Source organism: Nylanderia fulva, unplaced genomic scaffold, assembly GCF_048542155.1.
Source record: "Nylanderia fulva isolate GAGA-0341 unplaced genomic scaffold, ASM4854215v1 Scaffold13, whole genome shotgun sequence".
NCBI lineage: Eukaryota > Metazoa > Arthropoda > Insecta > Hymenoptera > Formicidae > Nylanderia > Nylanderia fulva.
The window spans coordinates 6,093,226-6,118,831 of record NW_028189518.1 but is presented as its reverse complement, the minus strand read 5'-3'; the positions used below and the strand labels follow the sequence as shown (position 1 = coordinate 6,118,831).

The 25,606-nt window shown below is 29.0% G+C and overlaps 1 protein-coding gene and 1 long non-coding RNA gene across 6 annotated transcripts in view; both read left to right on the top strand.

Moving 5' to 3' along the window:
- Nucleotides 1–1,422: 1,422 nt before the first annotated feature.
- On the top strand, nt 1,423–18,866 carry LOC114944802 (uncharacterized). 5 transcript variants are annotated; one of them, XR_003822274.2, is made up of 8 exons: nt 1,423–1,487; nt 1,781–1,856; nt 2,251–2,376; nt 11,430–11,504; nt 11,692–11,731; nt 12,539–13,000; nt 13,277–13,325; nt 18,413–18,866. It is a non-coding gene; the product is annotated as an uncharacterized LOC114944802 (long non-coding RNA). The 5 variants fall into 5 exon arrangements; XR_014924064.1 differs by lacking the exons at nt 12,539–13,000; nt 13,277–13,325; nt 18,413–18,866 and adding an exon at nt 12,487–12,534 and having other exon boundaries at nt 11,692–11,747; XR_014924066.1 differs by lacking the exons at nt 12,539–13,000; nt 13,277–13,325; nt 18,413–18,866 and adding an exon at nt 12,487–12,505.
- Nucleotides 18,867–19,567: 701 nt separating this feature from the next.
- LOC114944801 (uncharacterized) overlaps nt 19,568–25,606 on the top strand; it is a 113,761-nt gene continuing 107,722 nt past the window's right edge. Inside the window, exon 1 of the mRNA XM_029320844.2 lies at nt 19,568–19,629. The gene's annotated coding sequence lies outside the window, so the exon portion shown is untranslated. The remainder of the gene's footprint in view (nt 19,630–25,606) is intronic.

The following is a 25,606-nucleotide window of genomic DNA, read 5'->3' as shown; positions in this document are numbered from 1 at the left end:
ATTTTAAACCTAAATCTCCTGTAAAGTATTAATAAACGTATTACTTATTATATTAAATTCTTTGAGAGTTATTAATCATATGATGTCTCTGATGAAAGACAACAAAGACAAAATAATTGAGTATCAAAAAAAATTATATATAAAAGAATGTTATGCATGCATGAAATAGAATGCATGGATTAAATGAAAAAGTAATATCTTGTTTTCTCACAAAATAATATAAAACCTATTTGTAATATTAGAAATTAGAAGAATTATTAAATAAAAATAATAATTGCATACAAGTCCTCAATAATAAACAGTGAAGTTTTAATATACATTTCTCATTTATATATAAATGTAAAACATAGAATTTCTTTAAAATAGAATCTGTCATACTAAATTATTAGACAACTAATAACTTGTTATCAATAATAAAATATTGCCATAAATGGAAATGTCCAATCTTATAATTTATCTGTGCTTTCTCACAATTTTTTCTCTGGAAGAGAAGTTGAATACAGACTTCTAGTTGAAAAATGTATTATGATAAAATTGAATAATAATTTACATTATTTTATCATAATAAAACATCCTATGCTCCCCACATACAAATAATACAAAACATTATTAACAACATAATAAATATGTTCAAATGACAAATAAAAAAATAAGCTGAAAAAAGTGATAAGAATGCTTTCTTTAGATTTAACTATTAAAAGAAAAGTGAAATAGGTATAAAAAAAATTTTTTACTAACTTGTATATATATATATATATATATATATATATATATATATATATATATATATGTATGTAAATATCGAGATAAACAGGTTAGAACATTATCTCGATCTATTTATCAAGATTCAATCTTGTGAATAAAATATTTGAATTCTCATATATATTGTTCGGTACACGATCCTCGCAATAAATTATGACTTTCGAGCTGTTTCTTGTAAGAAATTTATAGTAACCGTTAAGGCTCGTCTACATAAGCAGTAAGCAATTCAGAGTAACATGCTATATATACTGTCAACTGAAGACAGTTTAAAGTCTCGCTAAAAGTGGAATGCGTATAATCGTACTTGATATGTTCATTTACATGTGATTTTGAAAGGAAAATATTAATTTTAGATCTTAATTTTTTTTCTACTACTTGTATTATGCATGATCACTTTCATTTGCATAATTACTTTAAACGAGTTTGAATTTTTGCGCTAAATTGTGGGAGAACAGTCCTGCAAGTTTCGATAGATCACGTGACAATTCTTTGAATTGATTGGTTGAAACGGTTATACGCGCCAAAAAATCTACCAATGAGATGATTCAGAATCCATATATTACTACGCCGAGTTTGACCAATCAAGACAAGGGAATTTTGGCACTCTTCATCTTGATTGGTCCGAGACGCTACGTGCTGCGTGCAGCGACTTCTTCTTCCTCTTTCTGCGCGGGAACGTCGTGGCGCACGGAGGTAGATTTGTGCGTTGCATAATATCTGTACATGTAAGTCGACAAAGAGATAATTAAGCCAAATAGATTATATAGATTATTATTCACGACAGCATTGTCTTTTGAATAGATTGTGAAATAACGTATTGTTTTTATGACATATAAGATGCTACGTGTGCTATCTATCTATCTATCTATCTATCTATCTATCTATCTATCTATCTATCTATCTATCTATCTATCTATCTATCTATCTATCTATCTATCTATCTATCTATCTATACAGGTATATATATATATACATATATATACATACACACAACAATTTGTCCTTTTTTTCTGCGCAGGCGGGAACGTCGAGTCGTGTCGTACAGAACACACGGAAGTATATAGAGATCACGCGCTCCGGAAATATCTGTACAGGTAAGCCAACAAAGAGATTATGAAGCCAAATAGATACTATTATTTGCAATAGCATTGTTTTTTGAATAGATTGTGAGATATAGTGTAATATTTTTGTGACATATTATATGTTAAGAATGGGAATAAGAGATCAGCGATTTTTTCGGGTCAAATAATCATGGTCATTTTGATTTACTCTCATGATTTTCGAATATTTGTACATTTATAGAGACGAATTTAAATTTATATATACATAATATACATTATATATAATATATAATATACATATATATAATTGAGTTGACATCGTATAATGTTGAATATAATAATAATATATTGGCCTAAATACAATAAAAAATTATTTTTTAAAATTTATGATATAAAAATTTTAATTTATGTAAATATATTTGTACAGGTAATGACAATTACTGAGGATGTGTGGGTGAAATATAATTGTGCAACGCGTGCGACGAATGACTTGGAGATCTGACTACAAACATATCAAACTGTACATTATTCATGCCAACCATTTATTGTACAAGTAAGTTTAGAAATAGTACATTATTTTCTTTCTTTGATGCAATTTGTGCCACTTTTATTTTTGCATCAAATCTATGTAAATTTCTCAATGAATATTATATGAATATTATATATGAATTTCTCAATGTTGAATATTATTAGCAAACAATTATAATATATAACATTAAAATCAAAATCAAAAATAGAAATATCTATAGAAATTTTGTCTATGTGAAAATAATAAAAAAAATAAGAAAATAATAAATATATTTAATAAAATGTTATTTATTATTATAAGAAAGCTATACTTTTATTTTTCTCTCTTTATTGAATATAATATATAAAAAATATTTAATATTTATTATGCATAATATATAAATATGTAATACATAATTACATTATTGTTTTTACTCTATTTTGACATAGTTCATACTAAGTTTTCAATTTTATTTATTGACATATTTCATTCCATGTTGAATATTTTTTACATTTTTTCAATAGACAATGTTTTTTCTTGTCTAAACAACATGAGAACATTTATTTTATATAAACATGAACAAAAATATTTTATCCTAAATATAAAATAAAATAAAAAGTTAAATTTGTAATTTTTAAGAATACAGCATACTGTAATTTTTATTTTTTTATATTATTAGATAATAGAGTCTATAATATCTAGAATATTAGATAATAAATAGGGGAAAAAAATGATGAATTCATGAAATAAGAAACAAAATTGATAAATTTATGAAACATTACTTATAATATATATGAGTCTTATAAGAAATAGAAACTTAATAATGTTATTCTTAAATTGTCTTCACCAAATTAGTGTTAACACCTACTTAAATAATTCAAGACCACACATTAAATTATTTGAGTTTTAAATGCAACAAATAAAAGTTAATATTTCATATTGTATGCTATCCAGACAGTTTAATGGAAATTAGCGTTGCCATACATCTAGAAATAAAAAACATTTATTGTTCTGCATAAAACTATAAAGAATGATAATTACAATTCACGCTGCGGCACATTCTTAAGAATTACAATGTTAATGTTTATTCAAATAATTGAAAACAACGTGAAATAATTCGAACCATAAATCTAGCAAACAAAAGTTAATGTTTGCGCTGTATATGTATTGCTTAGATAATTTATAGAAAATAGCTCAAATTAGTGCCACATGTCTTAAAAATAGAAATAAAGTTTTTTTTTTTATAAATTTATTAATGTTATTTATTTGTGTATTATCTGCTGATATTCCGACAGAATAATTTTTACAATTTTTCTTTTGCGATATAAAGAGAAATATATTGTGATAAATATATTTTTGAAAGATAGTTTTCAGAATCAACAATATATAATTTCCATCTGTATGAGCATGTGCGTAACTTTTGTTAAATAATATTAAATTAAATATATTAACTTTATCGGTACAGTTATTAATTCTTGCGTAGAGCCATGAAATTAATAATTACATTAAATCCTATATTGAGCTAATTATAAATATATATTTAAATATATATAATTATAAATAAGTAGAAAATCATTTCTAGTTATGATAATCGTAATTTTTTTTATAACTTATCTGAATATTGCATTTTTTTCTTAGAGGTTTACATTTGTAAGTACAAGGCTGAAAATCTTGAAATACTTCAGTTACTCAATGTCTGGTGATATAGTCAGACAACAACTATATAGCTTCTCGGAGCATGAATATATGTATACATTTGAGATAATAAAAGAAATGTCTTATAAGAATGGTATCTTATTACTTTTTTCATGATTTTTATATATTTTTATATTTTTCATGCTTATTATGTTTTCCTCTAATATTTCTTGTTCATAAATTGCTTTGGGTATATTTAGTTTATAAAGCATGTTGGGTTCTTAAAAGAAAATTTTAGTTAAATTTTTTCAAGGATGGATTTACATTACCTAATCTATTGAATTATTAAAAGAAGTGTTTCTGTAATTTTTTTTCTTTTCAAATTTATGACATACATTGCGAATTTTAGCTTTTATTGAGACATATGTGACATTAATTTGAAATATTTAGAGTTGTTAATTTAATAAGACACATTTGCGAAATATATTCTGTTTTTAAATTATATAATTATTCTGTCTTTAAATTATATAATTATATAATTTTAAAGACAGTTTAAGAGTTTGTGGTAAGTTGGTAGATATCTCTTATTGTTAGTATTTAAGAATGAGAGTCACACACCTACATTTTTTGAGGCCAATACATGGTCTGCTGACTTAATGAAATAAATGCTTTTGTAGCTTTTATTTCTTAGAGATTTATGATATTAATACAATGTGTATATAATATATGTACAATGAATACATGTATATACATATAAATGCGTGTAAAAGCATCACAAAAATTGAACTATGATATGAACAATTAATGCTCCCAGGTTTTGCATTGTTATTATGTGTTTTATAATTCTATTTTTTATTTATATTAATCTTATTACACATGATAATACGCTGCATATATGCGCGGTATTATCGATTATGATTATTCTAGATCTTCCATAAGATCTTGAGTATAAGAGATCGTGGCTAATGTAACGAATAATCACAAAAATTATACCTTTACTTTTAATCAAACATGTGACAACGGTCTATTTAGGACAAATGGAAAAAGGAAATAGAAGAAGGCTATATATGTAGCCGAATTTTCACGAATGCACCGGATGCAATTCAATGCAAACGGTGACCCCTCTGTGCAATGCGAGGTTGCAGTTTTATTCTTTTTATGCATTTTATATGAGAAATTGCTAGGAGCATGTATGCCAATTTTTCCTAGGAATCATTTAGCTTACCATTTCTAATTGCATCAATATTCGTAGTACTATTCGTATGTACTGATATTTATCTTATGATTTTTTATTTTTGATTGTAACGTTCTAATTAATGCAATAAAATAAATATTGTTGTACATACATATCAATGATTAATGAATTAATTAAAATGAGATAAATAGAATTATTTTAACTAATAAAAAATCAGATCGTAACGAATATAAACATTGAATATTTTCTCCAATAAAAATAAATTGACGATGCGAAACGCGACTCATCGGAGTTAATTACGATTTTTCGTAGCGTCAAAATAAGATCCGAATACTACGTTAGAAGTTTTCAATCGACAAGAATGTGTTCATTCTTCCGCGTCTCATTGCACATTCCAGACGACCTAGTTTTGCCTATATTCGCCGCAATCGAGCTATATGTATAGCTACTCTCTTGAGTATCGTGCGCGCGCCGAATCCATTCGTTTTCTCAAAATAAAGTTCCTGTGCATTTTGTGATGAATTTTTATGAATTCCCAAATCAATAATTTTTATTTTTTACTTTCAATCTCAATAATTATCTCACGCTTATGTATTCTAGGATTTTGATAGGTTTAATTTATTAAGAATTGAATTTTCTTTATATTTACTATATATATATATATATATATATATATATATATATTTATCTCTCAAATAAATAAAACAAAGAATTTCTTATTTAATTTAAAAAAGGAACTTTCGGCAAAACTATAGATTAAAACGTTTCGAAAGAGAGCAATTTGACTGCTTCAAATATCAAAGTAGAGAGATGTTTGATTGAAAATTGAGATTAAAAGTATTAGGAAAAAGAATTTGATTCGAATTTGTACGAAATTTGCGTTTTGTGCGATTTTCATCATTTCAAGAAACTTTTTTCGCGAAACATTCAAGGTGTAGGTTTGGCATTTTGCGTTATTTAAATAAGTTTCTCCATCGGCAAATTTAAATCAATTCGATTTTGTGTATTTGAAAGTTAAATTTCCTCAATAAATCGAGCAAATGTCGTGCGATTTTTGTGCATAATTCTCTCGCTATGTTTCGATTATGCCATATTTTGAATGCAAGGCGTGGTGGGAAGAAGATAAAGCTCTTTAGTAAATGAGTCTTCTATTCTATCCACCTAAGGGAGGGCTAGTACATATGTGAGCAGGATACCTAAAACGCATTGCAAGAAGAAGATAAACCGTAAACGTGCTTAATCCAGTTGTCGGTATATTAATGCCAGGGAGGAAACATGAGAAACTGACGAAAGGAAATAGAGAGCGAGGATGAGAGGAAAAAGGAAATAGAGAGTGAGATGAGAATAGGGAGAGAGACAGAGAGTGAATCTCTCTTGCCTCTTGTTTCTCTGGCGTAAATGAAAGAACGGTCGGGAGAACATCGTCGAGGTCGGACGATGAAAAATAGGGAGGAACGTGGGTGGTGGAGCAACGTTGGAAACCATTTTTTGTCTTCTATTTCTCACTCTATTTTCTTTCTCTTTTCTCTCATGTCGTTGGGTTAGTCTTTACTGATGATGAACGATCTTATTTTGCGTACGGCGCCATCATCTATAATCTATAATTAAGATGATATTATATAAAATTCGGTTGCGCTTGGAGCAAAGGACGATTCGCATGAAAAATACTTTTTATCGAGATTTTTTAGAATATTTCATAAAGTTTGAAATTTTCTTTACGAAAATTAAGAGAACTTTTTCTTCAAGATTTTTTCTTATCTTTGATTGGGTTTCTAAGAACCATACGAAACGATTTTTTACAGAAATGTTTCTTGAAGTATTACGTTCTTTTCATCTTTTATGACATTTCAAATAATTTTGCTCCTTATTTTCTCAGATTCAAAAAGAAAATTTTTATAAATTTTCTCTGCGAGTATTTCCAATAATAATTATTTCTTTACTTGAAAAATAATACAAAATTAAAATAATTAAAACTAAAATTCCAAATTCACTTTTACATTGTATAATCTTACTTGCAAAAGGATGTTGCCATTGAGTAAATTTGACAGTAAATTTCGATGTTATTACTAGATGCTCATTTTCTGAGACTTCTCAGAAAATCTTCACGCGTAATGTATAAGATACGATAGGATGCATTACGGTTCATCGTTCCTATGAGATTCAACGATGCGTGATAAGCACGCGTCTCCCTCTGACAGCTTACAATGTTTATGCTAATAATAATATTTTTATCATGAGCTTTTATCTTTTGATAAGAAAGAGATTCATCCCGTTAGCAAGCAAAATTTGCATGCACGTATTTGCCAGCATTTACATATAGTTCGCATTAATAATTATTTTTTAGTAATCAATTATAATGACGATTCTACATTGCATATATACGCAAATATTTATATACAATTTTAAAAAGACACATTTTAAATGTATCTCGCACTGAGAAAAAAAATTGTTAACGTGACTAAATCGTTCGACTAAATTACGATTTTCTTAATTGAACATATATAAGTATTTAAGTCAAATACACATTTTGTTAGATGTTGTATTGAACGTTATTGTTAATATGTTTTATTTAATTTAAATATTTCTATATATTCAATTAACAAAATATTAATTAATTCAATGAACAGAATAATATTTAGTTGAATGATTTAATCAAGTCAACAAATTTTTCTTTCAGTGTGGATGTATTATTTTGCATATTAAACTCATTATCAGACAGACAATTTTTATTTAATAAATTGCTGAATTAAATTATTAACTTTCTTATTTAAAATATTTAATTATAAAAATGTTGATTTTCCAGTAGCATATTATAATATTTTTAGTAAGAATTTTTATACAAACATACATTATATTATTTTAGTATTAACAGGTAGAGCAATAAAAAAAATCTTTCATTTTTTTATTTGAATATTTTGACGTTAAGATAAGATGTTCAGGTAGTTAATATTCATCTACTTCTATTGTAAATGATAAAAATGTAATGCATAAGTTTTATTAGACTGTCATATAATTATTTATTATCGCTATTAATCTCTTTCTAGAATCCTTTATACGACGTAATTCGTCATTTATGATATCTCGAACTATATTTAAAGAGCTGAAATTGCAACTTAAGGATGTCTTCATATACTAATCTCATGAAGTTCACTTACTCATATAATATTTATGACGTAATAGACATTATAGAAGTTGATGTGGTCAATAGATTTAAAAAATAATTTTAGACATAATTAACATAATTACATTTTTTTAAAGTATTTGATATATAGAATGTTCTTAATAAATCTTTTTTTTTCTTTGAGAAAAGACAAAGATAAGAGAATAACTATCTTTTTATAATAAATAAATCTTGTATATTATTGTAGTTTATTCTACTTGAAAAGAAATATATCATTTTTTTTTCATATCAACCTTTAATTATTTTAATTATTTAAAAAGTCGAGATATCTATTGGTCAATAATACGTAACGTAACTATTTTTTCATTTATTGTAGAGAGAAAGAGAGAGAGAGAGAGAGAGAGAGAGAGAAGGAAGAGATTTAAATAATTTTTGTCTCATATGGTTTTTTATTTTAAAAGAATCACAAGCGCGAGAAAAATCGCTAGGAAAGAAATTTGTCCGGTTTACAACTTCGGTATCACCGCGGTATTACTGTTTCGTGCGTCCACTCTATCGCGTTCTCACCAACTTTTGTCTCGCGTTACAGAAACGCTTGTCACGAACATGTAAAACGCAATATTCTCAATCGCAATCGAAGATAGTGACACGGTTATATTATTGCGAGGCAATAATAAAATCAATTGCAAAGGTAAAACAATAATAAAAATAATTCGAAAGAGGATACGATATAGAAATGAAAAATGTTAAAAATCCAATACATTTATTGGTGCAATTTGTTTACATCCACTTTTCAATATAAACGCGAATGGTTATCTGACATTGTGTCATACGACATATTTAAACAAATATTTACTTTTCTGATTATTTTTTTAATATTAATTTTTTATTGATATCATTAACTAATTTATTGGTAGTATAAAAATATAAATGTAGATAATTTAAAAAGGAATCATTTTTTAATGCTATAAATGAATTAGTAATAATAATAAAATTAATTATCCTTTACTTTGTTGTTTTTTTTTATTATTTGGATTATGTTTATTTCTTTTTTTTAACTGCTATATATTTAAAATATTTTTGACTATTATCAGTTTATGTTGTGCTTTTACTGAGTGCACACGGTTAAATGATGACTGAATTGTTACGTATGGTTATTTATTAGTGTTCACGTATAATTTTTTGGAATTAATTCACACATAGTCATCATGTTTAATGTGTAATTTCTTGTACAACATATATCAAGTTTCTATTATATTTTTTTTATATTATTGTATAATTTTATAACTTTGAACTTGTTGTCATATTTATTTTTTGTTATATAATGATATCACGTTGTCTTTGTTATGTAATAAATAAAGTAATTTTTTCATCATTAACCGGTTTGGTCGTCTAAAGAAAATCAACCTTGAATAAAATTAATATTAATAAGAAATTAAAAAGTAAATCATATTAAATAATTACAAATATATTATCTTTTTTTTTGAAATTTTTTGTGTTATAAATTTATATTGTGCTCAGTGTTAAACGTTTTACATTTTTATTTTTCGGGCAATAATCACTGATCAAATGTAAGACAATATGCAAATGAAACGTACAAAAGTTTTTTTGTTATGCTAGAGGAGAGATTGTTGAAAATACCAGGGGCGGGGGCCGAATTGAATTCTCTGTGGAGGTAGTGCTATTATTAATTTACGAGGATCAAAGGCGATGTCACACGACAGCTAATTAGCCCCGCACGGCATGGCGGTAGACTCAGAGTATGTAGAAGCGCAAGCCGAATGTATCCCTATGAAAGGCCTGCGCGAAAATTCATTTACGAAGTGGCCTGTCGTCGACGCGCTGACAGTCGAAAGCAGAACGTAATAATAATCGAATATCATGTCACCGAAATTTCGACGCAAGTTTTCCGAATTCTATCTATAAAGACATTAGAAAAGAGACGAAGAAATAATTTGCAGAACATTATTGTTGTGTAATTTAATGTAAAGCGACTATGTGAAAAGAAAGTTCAACTGGAGCTTTACATTATTGTTTATCATTTAAGTTTGATGATAGTATTGGATAATTATAAAACTATGTATTGCGATTATGAAGAGAAAGCATGTTCATTAAATTGCAATATAATATAAAATATATGAAATTGCATTATATGGCTTTCAAAATATATTTATCAAATTATTTCCAGTATCTAGATCGCTGTTGTTATATATGGCTACGTTAATAAAATGTGTAGTACCTATATTTGAAGTGGAAAGAAAGGCTTTCGATACCGCGAACATTGTTTTTATCTGAAACAACGTTACAGTTGTGCCAGCAAAAGCAGAAAGACCTGTCGTCACAATGTGCCAGTGGTGAAACAGTCACGAATTTGTTCTCTATGTCTTTACTTCATCCTTCTTTCTCTTAATTCGGTCATGTCACTCTATCGGAAATTAGAAGGTAGCGGCTCGCTGATTCCTTCCATTTCCGGTTGAGATGTGGCGCATCGTGTCGGTGAAAATTCACCCTTCGAGGTGTTCACGGATAAATTATCGTGCAAAAGTGAAGAGCGCGATAACAAAGTTCTGTTTCGACGAGAAAATTCACCCATACGACTTGCTTTTTTTATTTTTTATTTTTTTTTTTTTCATTTTTTTTGCACAAAGAGAATAGTTATTCGATAAAGTCCGGAATGCTTTTAACGTTTCAATGCTTTTTAAGTTTCAAGCAAGATGTGTTGAGTGTGATTAAAATTTACATTATTTTGAAGAAAGTAGCTTAAGAATCACATTTTTTTAAAATAAAAAAATTTGAAATTGTTTTTTTTAAGTTTTTAAAAAAATTGCCTCTAAAATTGAAATTTTTTTATTAATATTGAAATTTAGTATTAATATATTTGATACATATGTTTAAGTGCTTTTTAAAACAGCACGATAATATTAATATATGTATATAATTATTATTTGAAATAATGTTAATCTTTGTTAGTTCAATTCTCATTTCTATTATACTAGTTTAGTTATGATTAAAAATTTATAAAATTATTTAATTAAATTTCTGCTTATTATTGCATGCATGAAAAATAAAATTTAATGTATACAATTAAAATTTTTTTAAAAATAGTTTAGGTGCTGCTACAATTTGAATTTTACTTGTATGTTACAGATCAATGAATCTTGAGAGGAGGAGGAGGTCTGAAAGAGACATCGGGCAGAGCAACTATAGGGTGCGAGGATATTGGTATTTGTCTATTAGTTTTATTGAATCAAAATTCATAACATGTTTTAATTATATTTCTGCTGAATATTGTACGCGCGTAAATATAAAAAAAATATAAAAATCAATGTATATACTATAATAGTTTTCTGAAATATTAATTAAATTGGTGGTGTTGTGCTATAATTTTTATTTTATTTATATGTTACAGATCACAGCGTAGCTTTGATGCGTCGTATACATCTGCTGTTGTGCGTCGATCGATGAGTTATATAAATTATTATTTTATATTAGAAGATAACGGTGTATTGTAGATTAGATAATGTAGATATAGATGTATATTGTAGATTGTAGATTGTTAGTTTCCGTTATCTCAAATTGGATGGATTACAAAATGGATAGATTAAGAATATTTCCGTTTAATAACAGAAATATTTTATATATATAATATATAACATATATATAGTATATTTAATCTAATTTATTTTACAAAACACACAATAATTAATGATTATAAATTGCGCGTGTGATTATAAATTTTTGTATAATTGATTATAATAATCATAATTACTTATTGTTATAATGTATCGATATTATATTATGGTTTTGTAATCCATTGATTTATGTTGATTGATAATTTGAATTTATATATAGTTAAAATTAAAATGTGTGATAAAATAATGTGAGATCTTAAAGATTTAAACGATATTTTGCCGTTATTTTGCCGCGATTATAAGAAAAATAAAAAAAAATATAATTTGCAACAATAATAATATACGATAATAAGTTACGATAATTTACGATAATAATTTATGATAATAATTTACGATAATATTTTACAATTTTTAATGCAAATTCTATTACGCGTTACTTTTTTTCTTTAAAATTGGTCGAGTAAATTGATTTATTATCGAATTATCGCGATGCATAATAAAAGTCGATGCATAATAAAGAATATATAAACATATTAAAATAATAATATTATAATAATTCTTTTTGGAAATAGATATAAAAAATATCGCTCGTTTTATTGTTAGTACATATGTCCTCCTCCACAGTATCGTGCGTTTAATGCGGAAATTTGATTAAAAGTATCGCGCGTTTAGTGCGGAAGTGTCGTCTAAAGTATCGCGCGTTTAGTGCGCGAATTTCATTCAAAATATCGCGCATTTAAAGCGGAAGTGTCGTCCAAAGTATCGCGCATTTAGTGCGGGAGTTTCGTTCAAAGTATCGCACGTTTAATGCGGGAGTGTCGTCCAAAGTATCGTGCGTTTAGTGCGGGAGTTTCGTCCAAAGTATCGTGCGTTTAGTGCGAGAGTGTCGTCCAAAATATCGCGCGTTTAGTGCGGGAGTTTCGTTCAAAATATCGTGCGTTTAGTGCGGGAGTGCTTTTCAAAATATTTTGCGCGTATTTCGGAAATCGGACTTTCACAAATAAACAGACAATTGTGATCAACCCGACTTGAGAGGAGGAGGAGGCTTGTATAGGAGGCATCGGACACCAGCGGAGCAACTCTGGGGTGAGTATTGTAATACTGTATAATACTTGTTGTAAATTAAATATATGTATATTACACTTTCTACTTCTATATTAAAATAATTTAAAAAAGAATTAAAGAGGAATGCTTTTGATATATAATTCTTCTAAAAGTTTATTTTATAAAAGATAAAATCTTTACATAATTTATACTGATGATTGTACGCATTAAATATAAAATTAAATAGGCACAATAATAATTTTTGATAATATTAATTATTTAAAACGCTGTTATATTAATTTAATTTGTATGTTACAGGTCAACGTAGCTTCGATGCAGTTATAACTCTGCTGTTGCGCATCTGTCGGTGAGTGATTAACTATATTATTTTATTAGGAGGTAACGGTTAAATTGTATAGATGTAGATCTAGATCGTAGATTGTAGTTAGTTCCCGTTACCTCAAAATTGTAGATGTAGATCTAGATCTAGATCGTAGATTGTAGTTAGTTCTCTGTTATCTCAAAATGATTGTTAAAGAATATATATACTAAAGAAAGAATACTATATACAGATCATAAGATATTAAACAATACAGAACTGAAAAGGAAATGTTTTATATTTTTACTACACATCCGCGTTTTAAAAAAATTCTATGTACGCGAAATCTACGCAATTTTACATACATATATATTTCTATAATTTAAATTCATAATTTTAAGTTTATAATATGATTATCTTTAAAAAAAATCGGCAAAGTTTTTACATACAATTTTATATAAAATTTTTATATAAAATTATTTATATGAGACAAAATTGACTTTAATAACGTCCTGATAATGACCTTAGTATATGTTTTTTAATGTTGCATTGGATAATACTAAATTATGCGAAATTCTGCAATATCGTATTTTTTTGGTCACTCTACCGATATTTTAATACATATTTTAGTTTCATTGAAATATATAAAAATCTAATTTATATATGCGTATACATGCGCTATCCCTAAATATTTTTTAGATATTCTCTCAGATATGTACATACATACTGGATTTAATGTAATCCAGATATAATTATAAAGAATGTTAAATAGATAGTAAAAAAATCCAAGATATTAATTATAATTACAGTTATAATTTATAACAATTATATCTTTGGAAAACGAATGATATATTTAATTGAGATCTAACATGATTATATACGATTATAATTTACAAGATGGTTTTATATAAACTTTGGCATGAGTAAAGATGCAGCGAAATATTTTATCAATCTGTTATACACAATATGCAGTTTGATTACGTTTTGTTGTTTAACCTTTCGCTTTTATCACTAAATGCAGAATAAAACGGACTAGCGCAGCCGTTGTCACGCCGCTGCCGACGTTTTGTTCTAATTGCAGACGAATTAATGTCGCTGGATGAGTGAACCTCGCTGAGTTGATTGGTATGCTCAGTACATATCTGGCTTAATATCGTAACGACGACTGTCGGCATATAGTAAAACCGCGTGGGTGGAGAGGAAAATTGATTCAGTAAATATAATTAGAGCGCAAATTGCCGGCTCTCTTTTATCTCGAAAACTCAATTAAAATAAATTTGAACGTGAACGAGATTTTGTCCCATTTTTAAATGCATGCGCATGCGACTGACAGACTAGAAACACATCACTTTTGTGTATTTTCCCCCTTTGCTTTTTTATTTTTTTGTTTATTTATCTAGTTGTTATCTTTTACAACATTCGATTAAATATATGCTGATACGCTTTGAGAAAATTATTTTTATGTTAAATTATGTACTCATATATATGTACATACATACATATACATATAATTAATTATTGACATATACGCGTATAAAAAAAATATCACAAATACGATATAATAATTTATAAAAATAAAATTAGTTACTATAACTAAATTTGAGCTGTCCTTATATTATATACACATAAAATTTAGTTATCTTGCCTAAATTTTAGCTATGGTAACGAATATTTTAGCTATAGACTTCTCTGTTAAACTATAACTAAAAATATTATATAGTTACCATAGTTAAAATTTAGGCATGATAACTAAATTTCAGGTTGTAATATAGGGATAGCTAAAATTTAATTATGGTAGCTAATTTTTTTCGTGATTGATTATTACGTAATATACATTATTAATTAAAATGTGGAGAATAAAATGGCAATTTTTTAATCCATAATATTATTATTATCCGAGTTGAAACTTTTCTCTTTCTTTCACTTCTCAACGTTTAATCTAATATCTTCTTTAATATATACTTTATACTATAAATTATTTAATTTATAGTTTTGTCGAAAACCTTTCTTTGAAATCTCTAACAAACTATTTGTTTATTGTCTATTTGAGGTACTAAGGTAGAAGCTCAATGCAATATAATTCCTATGCACATAAATAAAACTTATCAAAATTTTTAGAAATTCTTATATATGAAATAAACATGAAAAAAATAAAAGAAAATAGAAGTAAAATTTTGACTCGGGACGGAACTTTCATAGCAGTATCAGATACATACGTGAAGACATTGCATTATTCTACGAGTGCAAACACGTTCGATTCCTTTCACGAATTTATAATATTCGCGAAACGAACAGAGATCTGCTGTCGGCTCATATTAAATTCTCTTCCGTGTCGTTTGTTTGAAAAAAGTTGGACTGTGTGTCGAGTGACTGTTGCAATGTAGTCGCAAACGCCAGATAGGTTTTAAGGGTCACCGTGACGTCATAGGATAGATCAAGGAAAGAGAGTGAAGAGATGAATAAATTACGAGAGCGCTGACACACTGCCAGTGATAGGAATGAACAAATGGCAGCTCGACTATTTTTAAATGCGTTATTATAGTCAGCCGTTTAAATTCTCTAAGCTTTAGTTTATTTCATTTTTCACTCCATTTAAATGTCGATATACCGTTTAATTGACATCATTTTATATTATTAAATACCTTTTTAAAACGTAAGAATGAAAGTAGAAGCACGAAATTTTAAACCTTATGTATATTACATTATCAGACAAGTGCGAGCACAAAATAAATCACCTTTGGTTATATAATTTTTATATTTAATTTATTATTTAATTTATTTAAAATTTATATTGAGTAGAAGTAAAACTTTATATTTAGAAGATGTGGGAACATGATTACACGTTATTAATGAATAACGCAGAATGCTTTGAAATTGTCCGATGAAATTACATATACATATAATCTCATCTCTCCAAATATAATTGTTACGAATATATATATATATATATATATATATATATATATATATTATATGTATAATTAATAATATATAATATTTTAAAATATTATTATATTTTTTTAAAATGTTATTATATTTTTAAGAAATAAATTTAATTGTCAAACTTGCTTTGCATGATTTAGAGTACAGCTTATTTGATTTTTTTTTTATTTTAACTGTTGACACAGAAATACGAAAACTGTTTATGTCGCATCTGCTGTATATACATGAGGGTATGGCGCCAGAAACATGCGACTTTGTGACGCCATTCTTGTTTTCTTACAATGTTTACCCAGTTTTGCTCTAATCTTATTATATCCAGATGGTTATTTTATGATTCATTTTTTTAAATCGCGGTTGCAGTAGAAATTGTAATTGCACTCTAAGATAAAGAAATCTTTATATATTGAGAAAATATTTGCGCGAACTGTTTGATAATATTTCTTTCTAAATCGATGTCTATAAAAATTAATTTTTTCATACAGCAGACAAAATAATTGTTAGCTTCGGTGATTATTCCATAAAGTTGAATTGCGTGTAATATAAATCTTAGCTCATGACGTTAGATGATTTATATGTCGTTCAAGTTGATTTGTGATTCTCACGTTTCCTAGATAAATAGCGTAAAGTTTATTTTAATGTACATTGCAGATGGTTCCTGACCATTGCGCTAAATCACGAGTAATATAGTTGTCGTGGCTCACTAGCAGGAAGCATTACAGAGACATTCCGTGTACTGAAATATAGTTTGTTGTAATGTTACATGTAGTCATGCGTCATGATTTTCAAATGCAATTTGTTTGTGCAAATTTGATTGTTGTCAATTACGAGATGTGTTATACTTTCGTTTGAATAATCTTGTCTTCTTTAGAATTTAAAAAAATTATGAATGTACTCGAAAAGAAAGAAAAATAAATAAAAAGGAAAAGAGAAAGAGAGAGTGAGAGCGAGAGAAAGAAGGGAAGGAGAAAGGGAGGGAAGGAAGGAAGGAAGAAGAGAAGCTTTTCTGAGTGCAAACTTTCTGCATCTCGTCGTTGGCATAATAATTTTCTCATATTCATATTCATAAGTACTGCATGCATATTCACAATAAATTTCCCAGCAGAATCGCTGTACTGGAAAGTGTAAATTATTTTGTAACAAATTGAAAGCTGTCTACGTGGATGTTCAGTATAGAAGCAACGTTCTCGGGGTGCCATATCTCATTCCCATACAAATAGTTTAAGTTAGTCTGATGAGAAATTGTCAATTCCAGCTTTTCGCGTATACGATTGAACCGCATTGCAAGCGACACGAAAGTGCGAAGTGTTAGACTCGAGTTTGCTCTAATTATTTAGTTTTGACACTTGATTTAATTTAATATAAGAGAAAATGTTGCAAGAAAAAAAAATAAAATGTGAAACAACAGACAAGATACTTTAATTTTGTAATATTAAAAATGTTAATAATTCTAAATATTAGAGTGTATAAGAAATGTCACAAAAATTTGTTTTCGAAGAATTGTAAATCTTTTTAATTTTTGTTAAAAAGAGAAAAGAGGAAAAAAAGACAAAGATAATTTTTGTCAATATATTCGATTTCCAGATTAACAAACTTTTGGTATTTATTTTGCATAATATAGATTTGTTCTATTTTGAAAACGAATGATGTGATAAATTTTGTTATGCGCCAAGCGACATGAATCTTCCAAAAATCTCTATTCTGATATATGTATCGTTGAATCTTGCCAGCACATGCATAATTCGCAACGAATGACTTTTTCTAAATAATGATTTTTTGCTCAATAAATAATCATAGCCAACGATATACTTTTATCTAATGATCGATCATCTATTGAAATAATTAGTTTATCTGTGTGTTACATTCAAGTTAACTTTTTTTAATACAGTGGTTATACAAAATATTGTACTTATAATAATTTTATAATTTAAAATTTTTTATAATTATTTTTTTATAAAAAAATATACTTGAAGAAATAGAAATAGAAATAAAATATATATCAAATATTTGCAATTTTATTTTAATCTTTCTGTCTTTTTCCCTTTAATTTTCACTTTCAAACATAATGTATGATATAAAGTACAAAATTTCATAATTATTCATAATTATTTTAGTCAGCTGCTATATTACAGATATTTTTAAAATCAAAATAAATAAATATAAAATGATATGTAAATATACTCTCTTCGAAACAGATTCATGACTGCTCGAAAACACGTACTGCTTGTGGAAAACGTGTTTTCAATCGAAATTGTAAGTAGCTTCACGATAAGTCCCCAGGAGTCAATAAATCGGGGGCCTCTTCCCATCTACGATGACCTATGCTCGGATGCACCGTCCGTCTTTCTCTCGCTCTTCTCTCTTCTGACCGATCGTCCTGTCATCGTTTGTCTTTGTCGTTTCCGCTGACCAGGCCACCACTGGTTCACCTCTGTCGAAGCTAACTTCTCCCCTCCGGCAGGACAGACTAGGTCGGCGAATCGAATCCAGCGTTTATTTCTTGCTGCAGAGAGTTGCCGGAGGGTGCGAAATTTTCCAAGTAGTACGCGTGAATACAAGAGAGATAGAATAATGCAGTAGGGAGAGACAAGATAGATCGTACAAAGATCCAACCGGAGAGAGTAAAATGATACGAATCAAAGAGAGAGAGAGAGAGAGAAAACGAGACTATAAAATCGTACGTGAAAAAGAACAGGATGAATGAGACGACCGAAACACACAGTGGATCGACGGAAAGTATCGGTTTGTTCGTAGATGGAGGGGTGAAGAAAATAACAGAAGAGAAGGCTATCTGCGCGAGAAAGAATACATTAGTTCGAAATGCAAAAGGAAGGAATGCATAGAAACGCAAAAGAAACAGGGAATCAGATCGACGCCAGAGCGACGAAGATATTGTTGAAGAACGAAGGATCAAGCGAGATGGAAAATAAGAGAGAAACTACGTGGAAGGCAGTCCGAGTTGGATAAACGAAGAACGCGCTTCGACGAGTGCGAGAAAGATAAAAAAAGTACGAGAAGTTAAGGGAGAACTCCGGATTGAAAGAGAAAAAGAGAAAGATGGATAGAGAGAGAAAGAGACAGAGCTTCGCAGATAAAAGAGAGGGGTGCGCTTTCCCGCGAAGGGTGAGAGAGGAAAAAGGCCAGGGTGGGAGAGCTTGCAGCCACCGCACAGCTACACCCACGGTGACGATCGAGGCGGACCACCTCACTCTCAGTCGTCCGCGCACCCTCGAACGGTGAGGGTGGTTCGTGCTTGGTGGTGAATAATATTCATCTCCTTGCTTTCGCCGCCGCCAGCACCGAGTGCAAGCCACGTCACACTCCGCCTGTTTCAGCTGACCTCCGATCTGTGCGACGTTTCCCGCCGACGTCACAGCTGTGCGGGCATTCGACCTTTGGCGACTGACAAAGGGTGAGTAAGTAAAGCTATTCAGCTAGAAACTCCAAAAGGGATCAATCGAGACACCGTTCTTTCGAGGCTCATTCGTGTTCAACGGTAAAGTTTGATCGAGTGTTTAATTTTTGTATACTTGATTAAAAGCGATTTTTTTTAGTTAGTTAGGCTTGGCATCGAATGATACTTGCTAGGAAAATGATGCATAGTAGTTTGAGTTAATTTAACGAAAGATAAACTAACAGGAAAAATTTTTCGGAACAAAGTCAAATATATTTCTAGAATTGATATAATCGACTTCTTTTTATATAGTTTAATTGTTAATCCAAAAAATATAAACTTTACAACATTAATTGCATAAAGGACGATATAGATAATATAGGAAACATGTCTGGCTTTATACGAAAATATTTCATACGATTTATAAATATGCAAATCCATTGATATAGACACAATTATCTTGAGAAATCATACTGAATTTGGAAGCATCGTATTCCAAAGCTCATGAATGTCATGAACCAATCGATGCTGAGGCTTTGCATTGAAACAGAGGCATTTATTGGTGAATTTCTCTGTCGTTAAGGGAATTAAGTATAAATTGATTCATTATTTGCTCGTTAAATTTGACAATCAGGGAACTTGTTCGATACATTGTTAAGCGTCAATGAGATTGCACTTGAAATGAACGAATTTATTGGAATATAGTTCAGACTATATACGATAGAGATTGTCTCTTTGTTAAGAACTTGTTATGTTTTAATTATTGAAGTAGCACGAACGAACAACTAATGAGATTGGAGTGATGTAATTTTTGTTAATCACAATTGAGTCAGTTAATCGAGTTTATTAAGGCTCATCGGTTAGATATCGATTTGACTAATTAGCATGGATAGCACATTTCGCTCGGTCTTGAGATGACATGCCTGCATATACACATAATCGTTAATATACTATATTATATTTATTGATTGTGATACAATCTATAATATTTAAAATTTTACAAAGACAGGGATAATTTTTTATTATTTAATTTTAAAATATATACTTGAAAAATATGTAGCAATTATTTAGTAATATTAAATAGAGATGAGAATTATATGTCAAACTTTCTTATGAACTTATACAAATCTTTGTAAAGACATGTGACAATTTCTATTAAATATGCATAAATATTTAATTATAAATATAAATATATAATTATATATAATTATATATGTCTCAAAGTTTTCTATAAATTTATTATAAAATGATGCAACACATCTTTGATAAAAGTTTTCTATTAAAAAGCTAAAAACGTATACTTGCGCCTTTAAAAACCGGTGCAAAATATGAATTCAAGATTGAGAACACACAATCGCCGGCGATAAAGTATCTCGCACTTGTCTGGAAATGAAGTTGCGACGAACGTCGCTCGCATTTTGACGTGGAATCGGTGTGTAGCACGTTTCTGAAGCTCGCATGAGAGAGATCCTGAACATGTTTGCCTTGCTCGCGGAAGCAGAAAGCGAGGTTAAACAGGCAATGCTTTTTTCCTTTTTTCTTCCTCGATTTTCTCGCTGTACCTATTCGTGGTAATCGATACCCGATCGACGAAACGTTACTCACATTGCGTCCGATTGTTCGCAAATGACAGTCACACTGTTAAAAATTTGCAAGGTATTCCGAGAAACAATATTATGTAGCGATATTTAATAGATTTTTTTAAATGGCAATTATTATCCGAAGTAATTATTTTTCAACTTTTCCACATTTGCGATATTTCATGTGTCGTATAATGTTTATTATTATATTACAATGTCATTAACAAAGTATGATATTTGTAATCAATAACATATTCTTATATCATACTTCTTTCGGTGATTCTTTGAAAAATCTCGTAACTTTATTACATTTGACAGTTACATATCACCAATATTACAGTGACACCATCCGTCGCGTGTCACTTCCATTAACACCAGCTTGATGCTGCTTTTTTAATCGATACGTCGTATCGCACTGCGTCGTTGGGGTGTTGGAGTTATACCAAAGAGACATTAGTCCCTGTGCACACAAGGTTCTCCATTACTGCAAAATGGGAATAATAGGGGAGCACACGGGTATTGCAAATAATTTACTGCGCGCTTGTTTATCCGTTGCTACTGCAAATTGGATATGCGCTCGTCGGGAATAGTGTACGGTCTGTCTGTTAACGTGTTATCACCGTGATATTACAATATCTTGTTGATATGTCAAAAGTAAGGCGGAGAAAGAGGAACAGAGAAGGAGTGTTTGTGTTTATTCTATAGAATAAAGATATTTTTGCCATTTATCTAATATCTACTTTTCAACAAGAAAAATGTCTTTTCCATGTGTGACTCGTACTTTATACAAATTTGGGTCAACTTGCTATCTTCTAATATATCATGATTTTTGCATCAAATCTTGCCGAATCCAAAAGTATATTTGTTTATATATCATAATATATATGTATAGAATTTATTTAGGATTAATATATGTAGGATTTTATAAGAGTTTTTCTTTATTTCATTCATATTTGTCCGCACGGTGGAGGGAATGAAAATAATTGCGAATCTAAAATTCCTCTATTCATTTTCTTTCCTTAAAATTAGCGTAGCATAATCTAATGCTCCAAAGATCTGTATATTCTTCTCCTTTTTTAAAGGAAGCTGCGAAAATATAACGCATTTAATAATTCCAAATCCATGACGCACATATTCGATAATCATAACAATATTTTATACAATTGATTAATACTATTACGAATCTATTATTATATTACACACAGTTAACGTTACGTGATAAAAAATGATTTGCAAATATAAAATCTCATTTTTTTTATCAATTTCAATTTTTTATATCATAAAATCGTTCAAAAAAAAAAAAATAAATAAAATTATCATAAATTCTGTGTGTTCTATAAAATTATATATTTCTTTTTTATTGATAGTTAAATATATTGGGAATAAAAATATTAAAAATTGAGATAAAAACGGTAAAATATAAGCATGCAAAGCCTTAATTAATTACCATAATCATCGCAACATATCGCTTTATTTCTACACAGAAAAATAATTCATTACATCTCTCGATGATGGGACACAAGAATCGATACGCGTTTCTCGCGCATGTAATCGAATCTATGTTCTTCATGGGTAAGTTCTCTTCTAACTTGCAATGAAAGAGTTAACGAGTTTTCTGCACGAGACTATTATATCGGGTTCTCACTTCTATCGACAAACGGGAAGCATGTGATTCCTGTGAAATCGATGATTATCTCAATTCTTAAGATTTATTTTAACATGTAAATTAGGACGTAGAGCGCAATGTGGATATTTGCCGAGAGAGAGACGGGAGAGAACGTAGTCAATTTCTGCACTAAGTACGCATCGCAAAGCAAAGATGCGAAGTGTTTCTCGCAGAGACAGTTCGTGACTTCCACCGTCGCGGTTAACTGTCTTTCGCCATTACCAGTTTCCAACGAACGGTGGCTTTCATACATGGCTCGTACTCTGTTCCAATTTAAACGAGGCTTGCTTTGCGAAATGTTTGACATGTGAATCGTATGTTGAGGCACAGTTTTCCGAGATATTTGATTTATAAAAAACATTTTCAACGCGCAGCTACAATAGTTTGTGATAAATTAGTCCATTTATTAATCTGTAGTTGTATAGTATGTAGGTATAAATGTACTATATAAATGAAATATCTGTATACAATATATAGAGGGTTGAAAGGATAAATTGACTTAAAGAATTAATAAGATAAATTGTTAATTGTTAGTCTAATTGTAAATTAAAAACAAGGTTGTTAAGTAATTCACCACATTAATTATAGCAGTTTATGTTAATCTTTGATTTTGTGAACATCGTTAATGACGATCGAATTTTCACTTGAATTAGTCATTTAACGTTTAATAATTTTTAATTTAAAGTACCTTGACAAATGGACATGTCTAAGCGCAAATATGGCTAACAAATAATTTTTTATATATTAAATGTAAGCTGGAAAAGGACCCAATTTAGGATCGAAACGTCGCTAGAATAAAGATATTCATCTATAGTCAGTGTGGTCAATCACTCAACAATCTTGTTGTTAAAGAATTAATATTAACTTTCATCAGTAATAATTAGGACTAAGCTTGTTTGCTCATTTTTGTTTACTTTGATTATATATTGAAATAAAATGTTAAAATATTTCGTCCGTAAATTAAAAATGAAAAACTCTCTCTAATCAAATGTTAAATATAAATTACTCGGGATTCGTGAGTTTCCTAAAACTACCATGCAAATATTATTTGAGTGATGGAAGTGATGCAAATTGATTCACTACGAACACAAACAATTGTTGTTTCGCGCAATCATAAATATTCATCTACACACATAGTTTTTGAAACCGCATTAAGTTATGTAAACTAAGTAAATATTGTTTATGCATTTTAGATATAATATGCATAAGATAAGATTATATTACTTAATTACAACGACCTTTAAATTATGAGAATTGCTATGTTTTTCGAGTATTTAGATAAATATTTATATTATATCGAAGAATTTTGCGAGGAAACAGCTATACACGAAGAAAATTTTACAATACAATTTACATGAAAACAAATTACATTCTCTTTGATAATATTGATTATAAAGCTTGAAAATATAACTAATATTAATATTTATTATTATAACAAATGTAAATTATGCATTTGTTTTATTATTTATTAACAGTTTATTTATTATAAATGTATTTGTACATCAAAATATTTTAATAATTATAATACTATAATCTTTTGTGAAATATAATGCATATACTATAATATTATTAAATAAAAGTATAGTGATGTTTTTCTTATACGTTAGTATGTTCCATGATTATAAAAATGATATTGGAATTTTTACTATAATATTTTGTCCGTGTATGTAGATAAACAGTCGGTTAAATAATTACTGCCTTATACGAACTAATGGTTACTCCATTCTGTAGGTGTTGTCCAAACGAGAACTGTTTTACGAATTGTGTTGCGGCAAGCGATCTTTTGTCTTCATATATGTGCAGGATATGCGTATTATTATTCTTCTAAGCCGCAGCCATTTGTACAAAGTCGAGGAAATGCTTTTCCTCATCCTTTATGCCTGGAGATACGCCCGAGGTAGTCGGTATATAACAAAATCCGCAGCTCAAAATCCTATCTCTCATGGTGCTGTAGTTGCGAATCGTGACGTGGAAGAGAAATTATTTTTATATAACTGCATCGTTTGTGATTTTCTCAAATCAGATTGATAACATATTTTTTTTTATCTGCAGACATCTGACGTTATTTGATATTTTATCAATATACGCGATTTTATGATTTGTTTTTATCATTTCTTTATTATTCTTATCTTTTCTAAAACTTTCAATATTAATTGAATTCAATCAATCATCATGTTTCGTGATAGGAACAAACGACGTTCTCGCAAAGAAATTTGCTAAATCACTTTGTTCGCCCCAGATGTGCGGAGTTGTATTCCGCTGCGACTTCGTTGGCAGCATGCGCAGTTTGACTAATGAAGCATTTGTTCGAGACACGACTCATAGACGCGACTAACTTCAATTTCTCTACCGAGAATGTAACATGTAACTCGAGACACATGTACATGTTATGCTCATATGTATATCGAATCCATGCAAAACTCCGGATATCGTTGTATGGAAATTTAATTATCCTTTGTTTATTAAAATGATTAACAACGTAATATAGCATACGGATAAAGTTGCACTTACATTACTCGATACAATACAGGGTTACAAGTTACAAACGCGAGACAACTAATTGCTAAAGCGATTAGAGAAATGAAGAATGACAGATCATTAGGGCGATACGTTTAGAATAACGAAGATTACTTGTCGAAATTACTAATATGTGTCTCGTACGCGGCTCGAATATCGGTTAGAAACTCGGCTTTTATGTATGCAGAAATAGTTGGCGAACTATTTCCCCACTCTGACAGTTTCCATGACG